Genomic DNA, 10,721 nt, shown 5'->3' with positions numbered 1-10,721 from the left:
GACTTAAAATATATTTACACAGGACAACTATTAAAGAAAAAAAAATCCAGAATAATTTTTAAATAGTTTCATCTAAATGAAATGAAAAGATAATCTACCTATAGTTGTGGGATGTCACATGCTTTTGATTGAAGAAAATAAATACATTAAAATATATAAAAGACTTAGAAAGCCAGGGAAGGGAAAGAAAAATAAGTCACAAGCAAGGTGGAAAAAAATGATCATAACAGAAATAAATGAAATTGAAAAGAAGAAATAAAGAGAGAAATTCAAAGTTGATTTTTTTTGGAGAGGGTAAAAAAAATCACACAGGCTAACCAAGAGAAAAGATGAAAGAACAAAATTTGTAACTCATAAATAAAACAATACACATAAGTGTAGAGCCTATAGACATAAGATAACAAGGAAAGCTGTAAATAACTTTATACAAAGATGGTAACCAAGATGAGATGAATTAGTTCTCTCAAATATGTTCTGCCAAAAACCATACAAGAGTAATAAACAATCTGAGAAGAACTATATATATTAAAGGAACTGAATTGACAGCTTATAACTTTCTATAACAAAACTCTAGGCCTGCATGAATTACTGAGAAATACTACCGATATTTAAAGAAGAGACTGGATCAATTTTCTTAATCTCTCTCCAAACAGGTATGTAGAATGAATATTTCCTAATTCATTCAAAAAGGCCATAAATTCTCCAATATCAAAATCAAATAAATATTTCTTAATGGTAAATTATGATTCAATAAATTTAATGGCATATATGCAAAAATCTTCAATAAAATATAGGCAAATTGAATAAAAATGTTAGAATAGTTTACAACCACTTACTGTAGGCTTTATACAAAATGATCAAGGCTGGTTCAACATCTGAATAATAACTGATGTAAGTCACATGATACTTTAATACAGAAAAGGTATTTGAGGAAAACCAATATTTGTTTTTAAAATAGCAAAAGCTCAGTTAACTGATAATAGAGGCAAACTTCTATAAAATAGCTATGGCTGTTCTCTGGTTAATATTAAACGCAGTGGTCAGAAGGGCCAAGGTTTCTATTTAAGACCAGAAAAACTGTGCTAATGTAGAAACTGAAGACAAATTATTCTTAGCAGAGTTTATTTGATCAAAGAGTGATTCATGAATCATGCAGTACCTTGACTCAGTAAAGATTCAAAGGGGTCCAGCCAACAGTATGGGCAGAAAGGATTTATAGAAAAGCAGATATAGAAACAAATTCATTAGTTATAGGCAGTCATGTTCTTTATTTGGAGATGGTGTTGGTGTCATTTATCTTAAACAGGAAGGTTCTGACCAGTTTGCAGTCTGCAATTAGTTGAAGCTTAATTTCTGTTGTAAGACACAGCTTTTTGTTATAAGACTATTAAGTTAGGTTGTAGCTTATTTACATCTACATTGGGCCATACTTCATTGCATACAAATTTAAAGAATTGAGGATGCTTTAAACCAAATTTAATGTAATTTATCAGAGGCAAGGAACTGCATTCTCACCATTGTGTTTTAGTATCATGCTAGAGGTCTTAGACGATGCAATAAGAAAAGTTATTAAACAATACACAGAGTGAAAAGCAAATCAAACTGTCTTTGATTCCAGAGGACACAGTAATATTTGTAAAATAATCTCAAAGTTTACCAAGAAAGCTCTTCAAACTAAAAATCAATTTTAGAAAAATTGAATGACACAAAGTTAATGTACAAAAGTTCAGTCTTTCTACATCAACAATGATGAGATAGAATTTGACATTTAAAACATAATAACATTTATATTCTCATCTAATAAATCTAAATACACACACACACACATATATATATATATATTTCACAAATACGTATAATAAAAATTACTACAATGTAAAAAAGAAATGAAAGAAGAAATTAACTAATGGGGGGGCAGATTCCATGCTCACAGACAGGAAGTCTCAGTATCACCAAGCTGCTAATTTGCTACCTAGTTTATCTATAAATTTAATGAGATAACAACCAAGTGGTCAATGCTGAAAATGTATATACAGGCAACATTATATGGACCCAACAAGTTATATTTATGATTATACAATGTATGTATGAATACAGATATGCATTCAATAACATTTGATGAAAAAAGAGGCCATGAATTTGAAGAAGACCAGAAAGGGATATGTGGGAGGCTATGGAGAAAGGAAAGAGAAGGAAAAATGTTGTGATTAAATTATAATCTTAAAAATAAACAAACAAAATCCATAGGTGTGATTGTGAATAATAACATCGTCTAAAGTTTTTCTTGGAAGGCAAAATATTCAGAATAGAAAACTCAGTGTTGAAGGACAAGACATTCACAGGCTTAATGTTTTCCAACTTTATGACCCAGTATAAAGTAAGTTATCAATATGGTGTGATGAGACGTGTTCCCAAGCCATGGAAAAACATGGAGAAATATCAAATATATATATAGTTAAGTGGTAGCAGCCAGTGCAAAAGTCTATGTGTGACAATGGAAACTATTTGATATTCTGTAGGGAAAACTAGAGCAACAATGAAGACATCAGGGCCTAAATAGTGGCTAAAAGGAAGTCATCACCAATAGGAAGCAGGTCTAGGACATTCAGAGCATTGAAACTGCTCCATATGGGACCAAAGACATCATTAAAGCTTCTTCTAAACACAAGAAAGCACACCACACCAAGAATGAATGCTAACATTGCTGTGAGGTTTAGATGATAATAAATCAACATAGTTTTGTCAGTTACAAGAAATGTACCACTCAGATGAAAGACATTGAACATAGGGAGGTGATAAATGGATGGAGCACAGAGAATATGGCAATTTGTGTGCTTTTCTGCCTTTTGTTTTTCTGTAAACTTGTTTGAAATACAAGCTCTTAAAAAATCCAATACCACAATCCTAACAATCCCAATCAATGCCATATTGTGTTCAGGCATCTCACTGGCTATTCTGTTTTAGCAATCACTTATTTAATTCTTTTGACAACTCATCCATTATGTATCGCAGAAAATTGTATTCTCTATAAATGAAATCTTACACAATCGATAAAAGACACATGCATAAATAACGAGTCTTTTACAAAAGCCTAATTTAAATTTAAGGGGGAGAGTGTTCCCAAAGACAGTCAAAGGGAAATACTATTCTACTTTTAACAAGTAAGAGCCTTCTCTCTTTAAAGTAACAGTCACACAATATAATTAAATATATTCACATATACTTGAGGAGAAACCAATATTCTTATAAACTATAAAAAGTCAATTTTATGCTTATATTTTAACTGAAAAAGAAAATAACAAATAATCTTTTACTATAAAAGCACCACGAAAATCCATTTTTGTAATAAGGGTAGAAATAGATTATGTAAGAAAAAGCTCTGGGTATTTATCCTAAACACTAAATAGCAAGCACATACTTTGTCCAACGTCCATCTTTTTTGATTTTTTTTTAAAAAAAAGCATTAAATAATTGTTAACAAAATACTCATATCTGTCATTATAGTGGGTGACTGAGCTATAGTTATGACATCTTGTGGGAGTATTCCTAAGAATGCTGTTAAGTGCTGAAACTGGTAATTGGGTACACTGGTCTCTGGTCCCTTGGAGCAGCCATAAATTCCTATACAACGTGTCCCTGGCCTCAAGGCTATGAGAAATGCCTGACTACTGAACCACTATCTCTCTGCTTCTGTACACAGGCTTACTTGCTGCAGGTGTTCCCAGCTGCCTTTTTGTCTCTGTCACATTTATAGATTTTGCCTTAACTACTCAAACAAACTGGAGGTCTCGGCTGCTTCCCACTATGCTGCCTGGAACAGCCCCAGGGGTGGTAAGTAAAGAGTCCATATCACTTAGCCAGGCATCCCAGGAGTTTTTATCATTTTTGCCTTAAATGAAGTAAAATAAACTGGAGCCCTTGTGCAAAACTTAAAACCAGTGAAAAGGTTTAGATATGCTATCCTGTGTTTGTCTGTGTCTGTGTCTCTGTGTGTGTTTGTTTGTGTCTGTGTTTGGGTGTCTGTGTCTGTGTTTTTATATGTCTGTGGGTGTATGTGTGTGTGTGCTCGTGTGTCTGTGTATGTACGTGTTTCTGTGTATATATGTGTATGTGTGTCTGTGTCTGAGTGTGTTTATATGTATGTTTGTGTATGTCTCCATGTTTGTCAGTGTGTTTATCTGTTTATGTATATGTGTGTAAGTGAATGTGTGTGTATTTGTGTTTGCATATATGTCAGTTTCTGTGTAGATATTTGTGTGTCCGTGTGTAGGTGTGTTTCTGTGTGACCATGTGCATCTGTATGTGTGCATGTGTCTGTGTACATGTGTGTCTGTTTGTATGTCTGTGTGTATTTGTGTGTATATGTGTATGTTGTGTCTACGTATGTGTGTGTATACATGAGTGTATTACCAAAAAGTGGGATATGTGCACTCTTGGGCTTTAACTCCAGAAGAAACTTTTTATATTAATCTTATATATAACTGGGGTGTGAGTATAACTGAGATATAGTTTACCATAGACAGCTCAAATGTTGCTCAGCCTTAATCAAAGAAGCATCTCTTCGGTGAACAGGAGTAATTACAGAAACTTATACCTGCATAAGATGTGAGAATAAGTGAAAGGTCAGCTTTTGTATGGATCCTCCAAGATTTAGCAAACACTGTGGAGGCAAAGAGAGGGATATAAGAGCTGGAAGATAGAGAGAAGAGCTCCAAATGCAGCTTCTGGGCAAGACAGCCTTTGCAATTACAAACTTAAAGAACTTCAGGTGCTTGTACTTGGTCTGCATAAAAATCAGCCATAGATGGAGGTGGGGTTCAGAGGGCCTACTCCTCACTGCTAAACTATTTGCTACTGATAGATTCAAGGAGAGAGGGAGTCATTGCCTTCAGTTTCTTTTGCACCAATGACCCCACCAGCTCTCAATTGATAGTTCCAATCCAAATGCTCTCCCAAATGTCCTTGGCTAAAGTTAATGAGTCACAAAACAAAACCAAAAGTCGTAACCCTGGGAAAGTGATTGGTAGAATTAGGGAAAGGAGTATTGGTGGAGGGAGGAAGGAAGAAGATAGGAGAGTATGGGGAGATAATGCAACCAGAATACATTAAACATATGGAGGAAATTGTTAAATAAATTGATTGTAAAATGAAAATATGCATTATATTTGTGTATTATGTCATAATGAAACTTACTGTATAATTAATATATGCATATAAAAACTTAAAGTATACAAGAATTTTCATAATAACTTTATAGCATGCTTGAACTAGAAATAGTCTAGATTTCTCTGAATGGACAAATGTATAAACCAACTATAACACATCAATTCCACAATAACATTGTAGTCAATATCGCAAAAAGTTATGGCTGAGAGAGTAGAGTGCTTGCTTAGCAAGCATCAGGCCTAGATTCAGTCTCCCTCATCCTCAAAAGAAGGAAATGATAATAAATGAAGCAAATTGGGTCAATTTCCAAGGATTTTTATAAGGAATGAAGCCAGTCCTTTAGGGTTTACTTGAAATATTTAATTTCTATCATACTTTTTCTTTTAGGTTTATTTATTTTTATGCATGAGTGTTTGCCTGCATATATAGCACATATATTGTCTTAATTAGCATTACTATTGCTGTGATGAAACACCATCACCAAAAGCACCTTAGGAGGAAAGGGTTTATTTGGTTTACATATCCTGATTCCCACTGAGGGAAGCCAAGGCAGGTACTAAAACCTGGTGGGTACCTGGAGGCAGAATCTGATGCAGAGGCCATGGTAGAGTGCTACAGTTACTGGCTTGCTTTTCATGGCTTGCTCAGCCTGTTTTATTATAGAAACTAGAACCACCAGTCCATAGTGGTACTACCCACAATGGGCTGGGTCCTCCCACATCAACTGCTTATTAAGAAAATGCCCCATAGATTTGCCCACAGTCTGATCCAATAGAAGCATTTTCTCAGTTGAAGTTCACTTCTCTCAGATGGCTATAACTTAAAGTTGACATAAAACTAAACAGCATAAATGTATACCAAGCGCACACCTGGTGCCCACAGAGGTCAGAAAAAAAAAAATGTCAGATTCCCCCAGAACCAAAATTAAAGATGTCTGTGAGCCACCATGTGGATGTTGGGAATTGAACTCATATCCTCTGCAAGGCCAAAAAGTACTCTTAACTGCTGAGTCAAATCCAGTGCCTTCCATTACATATTTCAGTAATAAAATTTTTGAAATGCAAACTGAGCAGTGATTGCCACAGCATGGCATGAGAAGAGTATACCAAGATAGCTGGTGCCCAAAGGCCACAGGAGGAATACTTGCAGAGAACATTCCCTTATCTTGATTCTGTTGATTAGTGTGCAGACCTTCACATGTGATAACATGGCCGATAAATGTGCACAAACACATGTGCACCAATAAACACATAGGTGAATGAGTAAGTCTGAGTGAGATTAGCAGGTTGTATTAGTATGCATAGATATGAACAAGTAGGGAGGGGAAGTCTGTGTAGGGTTACACCTTGACTGGTGTCACTGTCCTGATTCGGAGATGGTGGTACTGTAGTATATATCCTATTTTTCCCAGATGTGATCAGAGGAGTAAAACAGTAAAAAAAATAGGATCTTTGTATATCATACCCAATAACTGCGTGTGAATCTAAAATTGTCTTAATATGAATTTCAATGACAGTTATTAACTGGAAAATTTTTTTGAATATTTGAAGAGACATTTCAGCAGAGGCTTGAGGGTAAACCCATGAAAAGATGCTTTTTAAGTGTATCCTTTGAGCAATGCAATTTACAGTCTCACAGAAACTGTGAGTACTGATGTGGATATAATTCCAAAAAGACAAACAGCCAAAAGTGAGGCAAGGGCTTGTAGAAAATGTGGCTTTCATGAAATGTTAGCAGGGATGTAAAATGACCCCCCCCCCAAATAGTTTGGTATTATTTTAAAAGCTCTCAAAACCATAACATATAATGCAGTTTACCTCACATTTAGGTTTCTGTCCAAAGAAAATAGAAATATAGAAATAGGTTTCTGTATAGACAAATACATACATACATACATACATACATACATACATACATACATACGTATTCCAAATAATATTGACAACTAAAATGGCTTAAAAGTGGAAACAACTAAATGCCCATAAAAAGGTGAATGAATGAACAACACTAGATGTAAGCATACAATGGGAAACTATGAAGTAATGAAAATGATAGGGTGGGCTTTTTAGTGATGAAGTTCCTTTAGAATTACTTTTGTTCATAAAAGTAATCCTTCTATATTCCTTTTAGAGACTACTGTAAAAACTCATTGGTTCACCAAGCTGGACTTTGGAGCAATTATTACTTTGGTTTATAATAGGTTTCTTTCTCTGGTGAACGGGGTGTGTGTTATTTGCCTAGGAAATATTTCTAAACAATTGATATCTCTATTTTTGTTTTAGCTATTTTGCATTCAAGAAAACCTGTCAAACATTAGCTATCAGGGTTGGACAGATGACTCAGTCATCAAGGTGACTGCTGCAGAAACATGAGGACCTGAGTTTTCATGCCCAGAACCCAGAACCCAGTAAAGAGCTACACATAACAGTATGTACCTATAATCTCAGCATTGGGGAGACAAAAAGGGGGTCCCTCGGCTGCTGGTTAGCTAGTCTTCCAGAATGGGTGAGCTCCAGGTTCAGTGAGAGATCCTGTCCAAAACATTAGATGGAGAATGTCTGAGGAAGACACCTAGCATTGACCTCTGGTCTCCACACATACTGGTATATATACACACATGTTTACACACAGACACATATACACAAACATTAGCTAGCAGGCAAAACACAGCTCATGCCTTTACAATAATTAAATAAGGACATTTTTCAATTGAATTCACAATGATATTCTCAATGGTGTATATGTACATAGCTACTATAATGGCCACGTTTGCCTTTTCCAAACACCAGTTTTCTCATTTAGCTTCAGATTAAATACTTTTCTAGTTTTTCCCAAAAACTAGGTCTAACACTTTTCCTTCTGTTGAAAGGAAATGATTTGATTCTGCTAGTTTCTACTATTTTATTCCAGGTGTGGTACTAAGAGCCTAATATGTAAAGAATGAAACATACCCCCGCCCCCCGCCCCTTCATGACAAAATAATGGAAATGTGTTACTTCATGACCGAAGTACCATGGAGGGTAATGTAAAACACAGCCTGATATTGATGGAGCTCATAGAAGGTTCTCTTCCATGTTTAGAATGAGGCTGAAGCAAAGAGGAGAATTAGCTTCACAAGAAGTGGCTTACTCAACTGGAGATGAAACTTTCAGCAAAGACTGTCTTAGTTACTATTCTATTGCTGAGAAGAGACATCATGGCCGAGACAATTCTTATGAAAAGAAAGCATTAAATTGGGGGCTTGATTACGGTTTCAGAAGCTTAGCCCATGATCATCATGGCACTAGAGAAGTAGCTGAGAGCATTACATCCTGATCCACAGGCAGCAGGTGGAGGAAGACAGAATGGGCCTGACATGGGCTTTTCAGTGACACAGCTCCACCAACAAGGCCATGATACCTAAGGTATCCACCTTCTAATCCTTCTCAAAACAGTCTGACTCCAAGGTGACAAAGAAGTTCAATATTTGAGTTTATGGGGCCATTCTTATTCAAACCACTGGAGCCTGAGTGTCAGGCAGAGGAGGCAGAAGAGGTCAGACAGATGGAGCTGATGCTTTCTTCTACACACATCTTTCCCAAGCACATTATTTCTACTCTCCCTCCCAGCTGTACCTCCAATGACACAAAATAGATTTGCTGGCAATTGGTTGAGAGGACCCTGAAACACTATATATATATATCCATTAAGGAGGAAGGAGAATTTGTCTACCATGCATGCAATATAATAAGCTGCTCAAGGCTAAGGCATCATGAATTTAAACAAAAAAAAATCTAAGAACAATAAAAGGCTGCCAAAATGTCCTCTGCTTGATACATGTTATTGAGCACCAAAAGGAAAATATTCATTGCACTAAGTGCTTTTAAGTACTGGGCAGATAGCCTATGACTTACCTTGGAATTCTATCCTAGTAAACCCACTGGAAGTTGAAAATATCATAAATTTAAAGTGCCATGCACTTAACCCACTGCACATTGTAGCTGAACCTAATTAACCTTAAACATACTCAGAATCTAGTTGAGCCATGTCATCTAGCAGAAAGCCCATGTTATCATGGAGGGTTGAATATCCCACGTGGTTTAAAGAATACAAAGAACATAGTGTACTGGTTATCTGCACCTGTGACAGTGGAAGGCATTTCTCTCTCTGCTGCTGGCCATCAGGAAAGAATGTCTTGTGACGTATCAGTAGCCCATGGAAACATCCAAATATGAATATGAAATATGAATGCTTTCATGCCATTGTAAAACTTGAAAGTATTGAGTTGAGTCAGTACTAAAGCAGTAGCTGAGAGCTTATTAACCTGATTAACAAGTTGCAGGCAGAGAGAGAACAAGACCAGGCCAGGAGTGGGCTTTTGAAACCTAAAAACCAACTCCCAATGAAACCCCCTCCGACATAGCCACATCTCCCAATCCTTCCTATACAGTCTACCAACTGGGGACCAAGCATTCAAACATATGAGTCTATGGGGCCCATTCTCACTTAAACCACCACGCTGGGGAAGAATCACAAGGAAAAATTCTCCCAAACCTTCCTCTAGGACTTACAAAATCAGAATTATTACTGGTATATAATTTCTAAAGCTTTCTATGATTATACGATTCACTGTGGTTTAAAATGATTTGCCAATTGCAATTGAAAATGTAGCAAATTAAAACTTATAAAAGGGTCAAGCTAAAGATATGTGGAAAGCCCAGGAAGTTATGGACTTGTGGGAAAGGGGCACACAGAATCTCACTAATGCATCTAGATTAATATTCTCATCATGTTCAAATTTGCACTGCAAGTCATAGCCATCGATTCTAAAAAAAAGATTTTTTTAAAATATAAGTGCTTCTGATGCCTCTTAGCCATGAATGATGGTGTGGGTGGCAAGGCTACCTACTTGAAACTCACTGAGGACAAGGATCCAGCACCTCTCACAATCTTAGTACATAGCAGCCTCTGCTGTGTGAACAGTGTCCACTCCTCCAAGAACAATTTGTCAGTCATAAAGGCATGTCTGTGCTGCCCTTAAAATCTCTGTGTGGAGAGAAATGCTGTGTCCTCCTCAGCAATGAAAATGAGAGGCTAAATGGGGCATTTATCTGTATTCCTTTTATTTTCATGTTAAGGACAAGAAGGTTTTTAGGGCAGGGCACCATATTTCATTTGCTACATATATTCTCAGTTCTTAGAACACTGTTTGGAGTGCAAAAGGTACATAGGAAATGTATGGTAACTAAATAAATGATTTGCAATGCAAAACTGCTTTCCAGCTCCTAAATCTGGAATTGATCTCACAGGGGCATGTAATTCCCTTGTTCCAGGTATGCACACATACTCCCAGGAAAGTAGAGAAGAGGTATACAGTGAAAACAAAAGACAAGCGTGTGTCATGAAGAAAATGCTTCAACAGAAGTACATGTGCAACGTCACTCTCTGGTCAGACAATGGTGCTCACCAGACTGGGCAGATGAGGACATGTCTGCCCAGAGCTAGACTCAATACATCAGTAGTTGTCATTTTCAACTGGTGCTCTTCGTCATGAAGGACAGTTTCTCTTCCAGGCC

This window comes from Peromyscus maniculatus, chromosome 21, assembly GCF_049852395.1.
Source record: "Peromyscus maniculatus bairdii isolate BWxNUB_F1_BW_parent chromosome 21, HU_Pman_BW_mat_3.1, whole genome shotgun sequence".
Taxonomy (NCBI): Eukaryota; Metazoa; Chordata; class Mammalia; order Rodentia; family Cricetidae; genus Peromyscus; species Peromyscus maniculatus.
The sequence above is the reverse complement of the archived record's forward strand: the minus strand, read 5'-3'. Positions refer to the sequence as shown.